Source organism: Arvicanthis niloticus, chromosome 27, assembly GCF_011762505.2.
Source record: "Arvicanthis niloticus isolate mArvNil1 chromosome 27, mArvNil1.pat.X, whole genome shotgun sequence".
NCBI classification, from domain to species: Eukaryota; Metazoa; Chordata; class Mammalia; order Rodentia; family Muridae; genus Arvicanthis; species Arvicanthis niloticus.
In genome coordinates, this window is record NC_133435.1 from 29149434 (window position 1) to 29162997 (window position 13564).

General features: G+C 37.6%; 1 long non-coding RNA gene across 1 annotated transcript; it reads left to right on the forward strand.

Annotated features, from left to right (window-relative positions):
* The first annotated feature begins 10414 nt into the window (after positions 1-10414).
* Positions 10415-13329, forward strand: LOC143439614 (uncharacterized). Its single transcript, XR_013107745.1, has 4 exons — positions 10415-11507; positions 12073-12213; positions 12520-12624; positions 12935-13329. It is a non-coding gene; the product is annotated as an uncharacterized LOC143439614 (long non-coding RNA).
* The last annotated feature ends 235 nt before the right edge of the window (positions 13330-13564 follow it).

Consider the following 13564-nt stretch of genomic DNA (forward strand, 5'->3'; position numbering starts at 1 on the left):
ATTTTCTATTTCATCCAGATATCTCAGTTTTGTGTGATTATGACTTGTAAGATCACACTCTGTCTGGTCTCCATTCGTTTGTCATAATCACTACTCTCTCTTTGCTGACCCAGACCTGCAGACTGAGCAGCTGGGGCTGAAGGCTATAAGTTTTAGCCCTCAAAGCTTTTGTCAGCGTTGGTTCCAACCTGAAAAGTGGTCCTTGACATTTCTGGCCCCCAAACATGGGGTAGTGCCTTTTCAATATCTGGTTATTTTTAGTGCTAATTTTACTCACTTTCTCTGACTAGCGGCTGTCTGTCCTTTATTTGGCTCTGTCAGACTCACTCATAGTCCAGCTGTCTCTGTGATCCTGTGATCCTGAGACCCTGGTGTGTAATCCTGGAAATCGCCTGCTTCTTGCTCCTGAAACCCTGGTGTGCAAGCTCCTGAGATCTCTGTGATCTTTTATCCTATTTTTCTATGTTTTAGAGTTCCTGGAGTCAGCCTCCTCTGGGTTTGTAGAGGTTGGGTACAAGAGACCTGAAGCCTTAGGCTGCTCCAGACTTAGGCACAGACAGGAAAATTTCCTCATTTCTGTTGCTAAAATCTCCCTTTTCATTTCAGATTTTTGTTCTTTGTGTATGTCTCTCTGCCTTTAACTAGTTTTGCTAGGGTTTGTCTATGTTGTGGGGTTTTCCTTCTCTCCATGAACCATGCCTGATTTATTGATTCGTTGTTTAATTCACTTCTTTCTAATTGACGCATTTCAGCTCACGTTCAACTATTTTTTGCTATCTACTCCTCTTGGTTATCTTTGCTTGTTTTGGTTCTAGAGCTTCAGTATGCTGTTAGTTGCTAGTAACTCCATTTCTTTTATAAAAGCACTTATTGCTATGAGCTTTTTCTCTTAGCACTGCTTTCATTGTGTTCCATAGTTTTGGGTATGTTATACTCTTCATAGTTACTGACTTCCTTTAATTTATTCTTTGAAAGAATTCATTGCATGTATACAATGTATCAAAATCATATCCAGTCCTCACTCTCTCCCCCTCACAGCCCAACATCACATCTCCCTCCCAACTTCATGTCGTCCTTTTAAAATTATATATTTATTAATTTTAAAGTTCTTTTAAATTTGATATGCCTTCTTAAATTTTACTGTACTTCTGAACCTATCCCTTAAGTTTAGAATGCAACAGTAAGTGACAGATTGCCTTCCAAACACTATTATACATGATGTTTTAATTTAAAAGTGTTGAAGTTAATACTTTCTTATGAATCCTAGAAATTATCACTAGAATATGTTACTTGTATTAGGTTATTTTTTCTAATTTTCTAAGTAAAAATATGACTTAAAATGTTTATTTCCCTTGTGATCTTTTATCTCAGATTTCTGTTTCATTGTGACTTTGGCCCAGGGTTACTCTGATAGGTATTATTAAGTTTAGAAATAGTATAATGATTTCCAGAGATACTTCTGTCATTTTAGCCATTTCCTTTTTATTTTATAATGATGGATCACGGACTTCATGGCCCAAAGTCCTTTTAAAGTAATCTTTTGGTAGAATATATTATGTGGCTCTAGGTTCTATGTTGGAAAGGAGAATGCTGATGTATACTATATTCTTACTGCTTTTCTGTCTACTTATTCTATCAGTATTACATAGGTAATACTGAAATTTTAAGTGAAACAAGAATTTGTGTTACTTTTTTGAAGTTGCATCTGGGACATCTACATTTTAACATTGCATTCTTTATTAACCAAATATTTTATTGATACAAAAAAAATCTCTTTATGGCTTAAGCAGATTTTGCTCAGTAGTGTACCTTGGCTAGCCAACCAAGCTCAGCTCTTGGCTAAAGATACGGCTGATTTGGATGAAGCACTTACACATTATCATAACCTCACCCCCACACAGTGAATAATAAGCTTGCATGCTCTATAGAATTCTATGCTATCACTCTCTTCTCTTACTTACATTTAGTGTGTATTCCTATGGAGAGTATCTATTGAGATTTTTTTTAATAGATTTTTCATGTGAGTTTGTGTATGTGTCTTTATGAGTGTATGAACACACTCATTAAGTGTGTGGGTGAGTGCCCTCAGAAGCCACACATGGTATTGGGTCTATTGGATGTGGAGTTGCAAGCATTTATGAGCAGCCTGATGTGTGGGCTGTAACTTACAACCCTTTCCCTCATGACTGAGCGTGAGCACTCCTAACAGCTGAGCTATTCCTCTACTCACTCCTCTATTTGAATCTTGATTTTCTACAGTCCTGACTGATTCACTTTTTATACAGGAGTTTTTGTAGTATTATATGGATTAAAAACCTCAAATATTTACTTATTTAATATTTTGTGCATGAGTATTTTCCATAAATGTATGTATGTGCAAATGTGTCATGCCTGACACCAAAGAATTCTGAAGAGAGCATCTGGTCACTTGGAAATAAAATTGCAGATGGCTGTAACCACATGTGTTCTGGGAACCAAATGTCCATCCTTTGTAAGAGCAAGAACGTGTATATAACCACTGAGTCATCTCAACAGACTCTATTATATGATTTTTAAGTAAACATAAAATAATGTTTTCCTATGGAGTAAAAAATCCTTAGTATTATTCATCTCTCCTCTCTTCCTTTCTTTTTGTATTGCCTTTCTTCTCCCTTTCCCAGTTAAATCCACCCTATCCACTTTTACTATTTCTCCATCCAGTGTACTAGCATCCCAGAGAGAGAGAGAGAGAGAAGAGAGAGAGAGAGAGAGAGACAGAGACGAGACATAGAGAGAGACAGAGAGAGAGACAGACAGAGAGGAGAGAGAGAGAGAGAGAGACCTTGAATATAGTTATTCCACATGTCATAATACCCACCCAAGAGCTATAGACTGTTGGTTGTTGTCCAGGGGAATCAAAGACAACCCATAAATAATATATCCTGTAATTGTTTCCCATGGTTGCTCCCCAGAATTAGAAGGTAAGGAGACGTTAAATGCTTAAGACACAGGACACCATAAAAAATGGATCTGAAAGGCCCCTCCTCAAAGAGTAGCTTTCATAGCACTGGAATGTGTTCTACAAGCTGCCAAGGAGAGAAACAAGTAATATCCTGCCCAGTTACAAACCTCCAAACCACAATTGTCAGGCCACAGAGATAACCTCAATGCTGCATCTGTGGCACTTACATCTTGAGGGGTAACAAATAGCTGTTTAATTGCACTTAAAGCCCCACTCAGTTGGAGGGAAAATCATACCTGGTAATTAAAATGCAGTCAATTCCCCACAGTTGGTGAGGTTATGGACCCTAAAAATGAACCTATTAATGCATGCTACTATTCCAAAGCAGTGTAATTACTAACTGCAGCTTAAAGACTAATCTTTATACATGAGAAAAGTATAGCTCTCACTTCTCCCCAGAAAATACTTATTCAGCAAATGGAGACCATTACAGAAATCCACATTGGTCAAAATTATAGGGGACAACTGGTGGGTTGGGTAATGCCCAACCCAAATTGATTCATCTACATCACAAACCCTATTACTAAGGTTCGGTAGAACCTTAGAAGATGGGCAGAATGACTAGAAGTGCCAAAGGCCTATGAGGATGTCTCCCATGATGTAGTGTTTTCTATATATAATACAGAAGCTGAGCCCAAGAAACATCAAAAACACTGTTGCCTCAGTACAAGCTGCACAATGACAGCACCAATGTCAGTGAGGATGGGTGAAACTGTCAAGGCCCTGTGCCTGGATGAGAACTACAAACAATGCTATGAGAGAGGAAAATGCCCTGAAAGTTTATCCAGTTCAAAGTAGTCAGATTTAAACAACTGAGCATATGAGCAGCAGTAAATGCATTAGGCGGGCACATATCACATCAGTAATGAAAAAAGGGAGGTCATAAGTTAGAGATATGGGGAGCAAGTGGGATGAGTTGGAAAGAGAGAACAAGGAGTGTTTATGATGTAAGTACAGTACTTTAGTATACAATTCTCAAACCAAATTTCAAAATTAAAATATCTTTTGTGTGCTGCTTTCCTGCTTGTGTTTTACATCTCAGATTGTATGTTTTAAAGACCCTTGAGGAATCTGGACTTCTATGGTCTTCTTCTTATGGTTTGTTTACAATGTCAGAAGGTTCAACCTAGCATTTCTTCCCGACTGCCAAGGCAAGACCTTTCTTATTATGCTATCCATTGGCCTTGGATTTGTGGATATGTTTACCTTGTGTAATGGGAGAACATACCTTTCCTGTTAGCTCATGAGCATCAGGCATTTCCCTCCAAGTGATCAGTAGCCTCCCTCAACATCTGGTCATTTCTTGCATGTCTATATTATCCTTGCATACTCATGGTGTTCCTGAAGAAGTTTAGGGGTTGTTCTTGCACTAGTGCCTCACCAGCACTCTTTTATCTAATCCATCCAGATAGGTCTTGGCTGCACTTTGTTATGTTCTTTTGCCTTGGCTGGTGACAGATGCCAACAGAGCCTCACCACACACTGTAGAGTGACTGCCTTTCATCCTCTGTTCAAGCTCTTCCTCATCATGTTTCCTTCTCAAGATACTATGTCTTCATCTGGGACATCTTCCTGGAGCAACAGATTTGATAACATAACTATGTATCATCTCAACATTTGTGTGAAGTTACATTGTATATACTTGTACTTCCCTGTCTCTTAGACTTTAAGCTGACTCAAAACAGATATATCTTCATTTTTATACTGAAAGTTTATTATAATGTATTTTAGTTTGTAGTTACTCATTACACATGTACTAAGCATATGAATGTGCATCAAAATGGACATTGTTTTGTTATACTGAAATAACTCTTGTATTTTTTTCTGGTTACTCCACATCAGGTTCTTGTAACCTACTGGCAGTTTTGCATTCAACTTATGTGCATGAAAGACTTGCAAACATAAGCAGAATATTACCTGGAATTACTTACATATGAAAAAAGGTACAGGGAGTTGTCAGAAGGAGAAGACAGGAAACCTTACCTAGAGATTTAAGGAGCATAAAGGTAAGAACTGTATCACTTGAGGTAGGGTATCTTGGCATTAACGACATGTTTTATATGTTTCCATCATGCTACAGATGTGTAGGGCGACTGAAGAGTTACTTTTAGAGTTTTGTAGGGAAGGGAATTTTTGAGTCCTGCAAATTGAGATTATACAAATGATACAAAGTAACCATAAAATATTTTCATAAATAAATGTATATTCTTTAAAGTCATAGAAATCTCATTTTGTATTAATTATTTGGTGGCATCATTAATGCTTCAGTCAACATCCCCAATGAAATACTTCTAAATGCCTAATATTTTACTAAGCTCTTCAGTACAGAAATGATTTAAAGTAAAGAATCTTTCACAACCCTTACCTCTGGCCTCATTCTTTGAGTTCTCACACATGGTAGGCAAGCATTCTACTACTGAGTTGTATTCCCAGTACTATTTTCTTCTTATTATTATTTTTTCTCTTGTAGGATCTTTTGCTAGTTCATTGATGATTTACACATGAGGACAAAGTGTTTTGGTTGCATTCACCCTAATCTCCTCAGATCTACTCTTACTATTGACTCTCACCCAGCTTTAAAGAATAATCTATACAATTTAACTTGTGCTGCCTATATACTTTTGTGTGTGGCCATCTACTAGAGTATATGAGGTCATCTTACACATGGCTACACCCTTAAAATCCTGATTATCCTCCCTAGTAGCCAATCCTCAACACTGGACGGCACCTCAGCCAGGAATGAGGCTTTTGTTATTTCTAGTTTTTAAAATAAGTGACAAATTTTTAGATTTTTTTTAAATTTTTATTTTGCTCTATAAAATTTTGATACATGTATATAATGTATCTTAGTTGTAATCAGTTTACAGTCTCTGTTTCAACTTCCCCTGCCATCATATCATATCAGCCTTGCAATTTCATGTCCTCCTTTGGCAATTTTTTGTTTATTTAGCATTGTCCATATCAGTTCAGTAGGTGCAGTACATAGGTGTATTGGTGTGGGGTCCTCCACTTTGGCATGAGGAGTCTTTAACTAGATCAATAGGAAGCATAAATTAGTGGGTTAAATTAGTACATTAGTGCATTAAAACTAATAGCTGCAATCTTTGAAATTGAATTTTGTCTGACTCAGTCTTCAAACTCCTGGGTCATGAGATTTCTTGTGTGTGTGTGTGTGTGTGTGTGTGTGTGTGTGTTTAAGAAAGAGAGTTTTCTACTGAACAGCATCTCCAACTATGTTTTTCCTTAACATATATGAAATAAAAAGTAAAATGGAAAGTGATAACTAAATAACTTATTGAATATCTTTCACATATATACAAAATTTATTAATGTTGAATGCACAAAGGACTATTCAATGTACCTAGGTATTAGTTGTTGTCTTCCTACAGGTTATTAAAATATTTTATAGATATATACTGTTTATAAAGGTTAACTGAAAGCATTAGAAACAGAACAGACTGTAGTGATCATATTTCTTTAAAACCCTTTTGTTTTAGTAATGTGCAATATATGTCAGATAAAAACTGAAGGAAAGATTTTAAAAAGTAAATATATATAAATTTTTATGATTTTGGTAGGATAATTTATTGCTAGTGAATTTATAAAGTAGATTTGAAAAAAATCTTACTTCTTCTTTTTTCCTGTTTTTACTTTGAAAACTAATCCATAAAATTCTTATGATTTTCATCAGATTTAATTTAATGATATTTTTATTATCTTTCATAGATCAGTGAAACATTAGAATTGTAAAATCTTATGTAATTATAAAACTTTATGTAATTACATATAGTTTTATGTAAAACTATATATAATTTAAATGATATAACTATTAATAAAATGTATGAGAATACAGACTCTATTTTAAAGTTAGAGATAATTAACTTCCTGTCTGCAACCACACTGAAGAACAGCCTCCCTACCCTGGGTACACCCAGAGACAGTGTGACCCCCAGAAGTTCTGACACAATCAGGGTCCCAGGTGAGAACCCCCTGCCCCAATACCTGGCTTAACTGGGATCGCTCCTCATCCCCTGCCCAGGGGTTTAGAGGTTGCAGGACCTCCATACTACTGGAGACACACTTTCAATTTGGTCTACAACTACATGTGGAAGCACACTGCATGTTCCAGCCTCCTACTACCCCACCCAGAGACAGCATGATCTAAGAAGGTCCATTAAGCTCACAGGAGAAACAGACTCCAGTCAGAGACAGCAAGGCCAGTTAACACCAGAGAAAACCAGTTGGCAAGAGGCAAGTGCAAGTAAATAAGAACAGAAACCAGTGTGACTTGGCACCATCAGTTCTCCCACCGCAGCAAGCCCTGGATATCCTAACACACATGGAAGGTAAGATTCTGACCTAAAATCCCATCACATGAGATGATAGAGGACCTTAAGGAGAGAACATAAATAATTCCCTTAAAGAAATACAGAAGAACACAGATAAACAGGTAGAGCCCTTAAAGTAGAAACACATAAATCCCCTAAGAGAAATACAGGAAAACACAATCAAAGAGGTGAAGGAATTGAACAAAATCATCCAAGATCTAAAAATGGAAATACAAACAATATAGAAATCACAGGGGAGACAACCCTGGAGAAGGAAAACCTAGAAAAGAGATCAGGAGTTACAGATGTAAAAGCATTATCAACAGAATACAAAAGATAGAATGTCAGACATATAAGATATTGACAGAACAGTCAAAGAAAATAGAAAGTGCAAAAAGCCCTTAACTCAAAGCATCCAGGAAATTCAGAACATAATGAAAAGAATAAACCTAAAAATAATAGGTATACAAGAGAGTGAAGATTCCAAATTCAAAGAACCAGTAAACATCTACAACAAAGTCACAGAAGAAAACTTCCCTAACTTAAAGAAAGAGATGGCAATAAATGTACATTAAGCCTATAGAACACCAACTAGATTGGACCACAAAAGAAAATCCTCTCATCACATAATATTCAAAACACTAAAAAGACAGAACAAAAAAATACTATTAAAAGCTGTAAGGAAAAAAGCCAAGCATATAAAGGAAGACCTATCAGAATTATACCAAGTTCTCAATGGATTCTCTTATAGCCAGAAGATCTTGGTGAGCTGGCATGCTGACCCTAAGAAAACACAAATGACAGCCTAGGCTACTATACACAGCAAAACTCTCAGTCATCATAGATAGAGAAACCAAGATATCTATGATACAACCGAATTTAAACAATATATTTTTACTAATTCCGCCCTATAGAGGATAATAGGAGGAAAACTTTAACACAAGGAGGGAAACTATACCCAAGAAAAAGCAAGAATTTGCTTTTCCCATAATACCCAAAAGAAGAGAAACACACAAACATAATTCTGTCTATAATAACAAAAGTAACAGGAAACAACAATCATTGGTCCCTAATAGCTCTCAATATCAATTGACTCAGTTCCTCAATAAAAAGATATAGGCTAACAGACCAGATATGTAAACAGGACCCTTTATTTTGCTGCTTAAAGGAAAAACACCTCAGTGACACAGTCAGTTACTACCTCAAAGTAAAAGACTGGAAAAACATTTTCCAAGCAAGTGGTCCCAAGAAGCAAGTTGGAGTAGCAATTCTATTCTCCAATAAAATGGACTTTCAACCAAATGTTATTAAAAAAAAAATGGGTACAGAGCTAAACGGAGAATTCTCAACTGAGGAATCATGAATGGCCAAGAAGCACCTAAAAATGATCTCCATCCTTAGACAACAGGGGAATGCAAATCAAAATGACCCTGTGGTTTTAGTTCACACCAGTCAGAATGGCTAAGATCACCAACTCAAGTGTTAGCAGATACTGGCAAGGATGTGGAGAAAGAAGAACACTCCTTCACTGCTGGTGGGATTGCAAGCTCATACAATCACTTTGGAAATCAATTGGCCATTCCTCAGAAAATTGGAAATAGTTCTACATAAAGGCCTGGCTATAACACTAGTGGACATAGACAAAAACAGTTCTAACATATAACAAGGACACATGCTCCAGTATGTTCATACAAGCCTTATCTATAATAGCCAGACACTGGAAACAACACAGATATCCCTCAATGGAAGAATGGATACAGAAAATATGGTACATTTATATAATGGAATACTATGTACCTATAAAACAATGACACCATAAATTTTGCAGGCAAATGGATGCCATTAGAAAATATCATCCTGAGTGAGGTAACCCAGTCCAAAAGGATACACATGGTATGTATTCACTAATAAGTGGATATTAGCTCTCAAACTCCAAACACCCGCAATACAACTCATAGATGAAACTTCACAAGAAGGAAGGCCAAAGTGAGGATGCTTCAATCCTACTTAGAAGAGGGAACAAAATACTCACAAAGGCAGATGGGGGGGGACCTGGCAGGTAGAGTGGAGGGACATGGAATAAATTGAGCAGAATCAGGTATGGGAAGAGAAAGTAGGGATATTCAGAGGGCTAGGAGAAGAAAGAGAAATATTTAGCAAAGTAGAGTGGGAAACAGGGGTAGCCACTACAAAGTCCCAGACACCAGGGAATCGAGATGCTCCCAGGAACCATTGGGGATGACATTAGTCAAAATACCCAACAGAGAGGAGTTAGAATCTGAAGAGACAACCTCCAGTAGTTAGACATGGCTCCCAGTTGAAGAATGGGGCCACCCACCCATTTCAAAATTTTTAACCCAGAATTGTTCCTGTCTACAGGAAACAATCCCCTTTACCTCCTTCAACCCTTCCTCTAACTCTTCCATATTGGTCCCTGACCTTAAACCAGTGTTTGGCTATAAAAATCTTCATTTGTCCCAGTCAGTTGCTGGTAAAGACTCTCCAAAGACAGCCATGTCAGGCTCCTCTCTGCAAGCACATTATGGCATTTGTAATAGTGTCAGGGTTTGGTGTGCATGCATGGGATGGATCCCAAGTTGGGTCAGTCACTGGGTGGCCTTTCTGTCAGTCTTTGCTCTATTTTTATACCTACATTTCTTTTAGACAGGAACAAATCTGGCTTAAAAATATTGAAGATGGGTAGGTTGCCCTCAACCTCAATTGGGGGCCTTGTCTATCTACTGCAGGTGATCACTTCTGGTTCCACTTTCACACTGTTGGCCATTTTGACTAAATGTCATCCCCATTGAGTCCCGATAGCCTCTCTCATCTCAGGTATCTGAGACTTTCTAGAGGCTCTCCCTGACACCTAACCGCCACTGCTGCATATTTCTATTCATTTTCTTGGCCTTCTGTGTGTCCTTACTGTCTTTCTCCATACCTGATCCTTCCCCTCCTTTTCACCTCTCCCCTCCTGATCTCACAGACTTTCCTACTTCCATCCGCCTCCCACGATTAATTTGTTCCACTTCTATATGGATTTCAGGTATCCACACTTGGGCCTTCCTTCTTGTTTTACTTCCTAGGTTCTGTAAATGGTATCATGGGTTTTCTGACATTTTTGGCTAAAATCCACTTATTCATGAGTACATACCATGCATGTCCTTTTGGGTCTGGGTTACCTCACTCAGGATGATATTTTCTAGTTCCATCCACTTGCCTGAAAAATTCATGATGTTCTCATTTTTAATAGCTGAATAGTTAACCAATAGAAATAAGAAAGAGTGCTAGAAATATGACCATACATACAAGAAATACAAATCAGAAATGTGATGCATTAACATTAACATCAACATCCTTTCTGTAGTCATAGTAAAGTAGAATAGTCATATTTGGGATGAGGTCTGACAGTACTGCAGGCCTTGTCTTAACACTGAATTCATCCATGTGTTTTAATTGTGATGCATTAGTGTTTTGACTTCATTTTTAATTTCTTTCAGGCAATTCCTATAACTGTAAAGGCAGCGACAATGGAATTGTATTTCTTATTGCTTTGGATCTTTCTTCATAATAGTCAACGTGTAAAATGTCTGTTTCCTTAAATGAAATAACAGCCTTAAAATTATTGTTATTACAGATGCTTCACTAATTTTGATTTTTTAAAATTTTGTTTCATTTGTACATGTGGTTATTTTGTCTGCATCTTTGACTATGTAACCTGTACCAGCCGGGTACTGTGGAGGTGAGAAGAGGGCTTTGGATCATCTGGGACTGGAGTTATATATGGCTGTTAGAAGCCATGATATGTTCTGCAATTGAGCCAGGACCACTGGAAGAAGAGCCACTGATCTTAACAATTGAATTTCTCTCTAACCCATGTCTTGCTAATTTTAAATTCAGTTTTTTACATTATAGTTAAATTTTCAGATGTGCATGGTTTTATATATCAGAACCACATAATTCTTTGTTTTATTTTGAAAAATTTAGAATATATGATAATGAACACTTAGACAGTTAATTTTTAGGTATATAGATTTCATTCTGATAACTGGCCTTTAACATTTTCTTCCCTTTGTGTTGGAATTAAATTTATGGATGGCTGCACGCCACATAAAATCCATTTGTTCCTCCTGCCTGTTTAATGAGATTCTGGAAAATGTACTACAGTTCTATAAAAGGTAAAACTCTCACTTGAAATTTGTATGGTTAAAGTTGTCTAACATATACTGAGTGTGGTAACCCAAACCCAGAGGGGAAAGTGCCACATTTCTTCCTTATTTGTGCTTCTAGAAATGTGACCCTATAACCTGGAGCAAAGGAGGAAGCCAGGAAATTAGAAGGCATCTTGGGGAGAAGGGAGCTCTAGAGGGAGTTAGTAGGACACAGGTCCTATGAAGAGGGAAATGGGGAAAAGGGAAGACGCTCTAACTGGGGAGGGAAGAGGAAGGTAATACAAAGGGAGAGGAAGGAAGGACAGATACACAGAATTAAAGCTGCTTGAAACTACCATAAGGAAATATTGTTTTATATTATTACAGAAAAGTAGATCTACTATGTATGTTTGTATATGGAGTTTAAATTGAGTTATGCTACATGTGGTGATAATGATTCCACTAATGGTTACAGACTAATACAAATCAGAGTGCCATGGGAAACCTCACTTTTTGCTGTTGGTCAAGGGAGGGAGCTGAGAGACTCCCTAAACAATTTATGCTATCACCATTGCCCTTGGTTATCTCTCAGAACATGAAGGATCGATCCTGTGGCTGAAGGCACCATACAGTTTAGACAGAGGACTATGAGCACTCAGACTGGAATTGATCTGGACACCTTCTCCTCGGAGACAAGCTCTCATGGTATTGGAAGGAGCTAATAAGTAAGCTGGTAAGGGGAAATAAAGTAATCAATTGTCCTAACCAGCTGTAAATTCCGTGAACATCAACAATGACCAGACTGGCAAGACAACACAGGGGTTCAATGGTGGTATTTTAACCTTGAGGTTGACCAGTAGTTGTTTAATTGTACTTAGGGCCCACTAATAGAAGGAAGTTCATATAGAGCACTGCAAACTTAACCAACTACTACTGCTTGGAGAGTCATAGACTGGAGAGTAAAACCTGTTATTGCCCATTTGGTACATCAGTATAATGTCTAACTACATTCTATGTTCTTGTCTTTATATATCCATAGGTGTGTATAGCTCACAGCCCTCATCAAAGAAGCTTCTTTCTGTAGCACATAGAGACTATAACTGGAGTTTATAATTCACCAAACTGCAGAGAATAAGCAACTGGGGTATGTCATCCCAAACAGCACATTTCTAACACAACCCCTACACCTAAGGCTCAGGGAATGCCATGGAAGAAGGAATGAAATCACTGTAAGAGCCAGATGACTAGAAAGTCTGCTGGGAGACAGTGTCTTCTAGTCCTGAAACAGAAGCTGCATTTGTGAAATGTCAGCACTGGTTTGAGTTTCATGAGCCTTCAAATATATGCAGTATTGTGCGTTTTAAGTAAAAAGTATTGTAGATGGGTATGCTAGTTACTTTGTGTTGCTATGACATATCATCATGACTAAAAGGACCTGTGCTTTATGTTTCCAGAGTGTGAGCCATAATGGTGAAGGAGGCATGGCTGCATCATGAAGTTAATAGAGCATATATTTAACCATATGTGGAAAGAAGAGAGAGCAATATGAAAGTGGGACAAAGCTATAAATTATCAAAGACCACCCTCACTGATGTCCTCCAGCAAGGTTCTATATGCCAAAGATTCCAAACCTCCCAAACAGCATTGCACCTGGGCACCATGTGTTCAAATGACTGAGCTGCTGGAGACATTTCTCTCTCCAATCATCACTGTAAGAGACAGATGCACAAACTAGAGAAAGACCTGTCACTAGACATGTCACATGGCACTGTATATTCACTCTTCTTGTTCTGTGTCTAAACCAAAGATTCTGCAGTTCTGGATAAATCACATGGCAATGTGTGATGTCTTGGTTACTGTTTTTCTTTATGTGCTTAGAACTTCAGGGTCCTGTCAGTGGAAGCAAGCAGAGAATGCTGATTCCTTGTGATAATATGTCCAGTAGTAACAGAGTCCAACTTCTACAAATGCTTCTACAGATGTTCCAAGTTGTTACTTAGGCTCTTACCTTTGTAGTCAGATAATAAAGCAACACAAAACAAGTCAAGCACACAAAAAAAATGCTTTAAAGTACTTCCATGTAA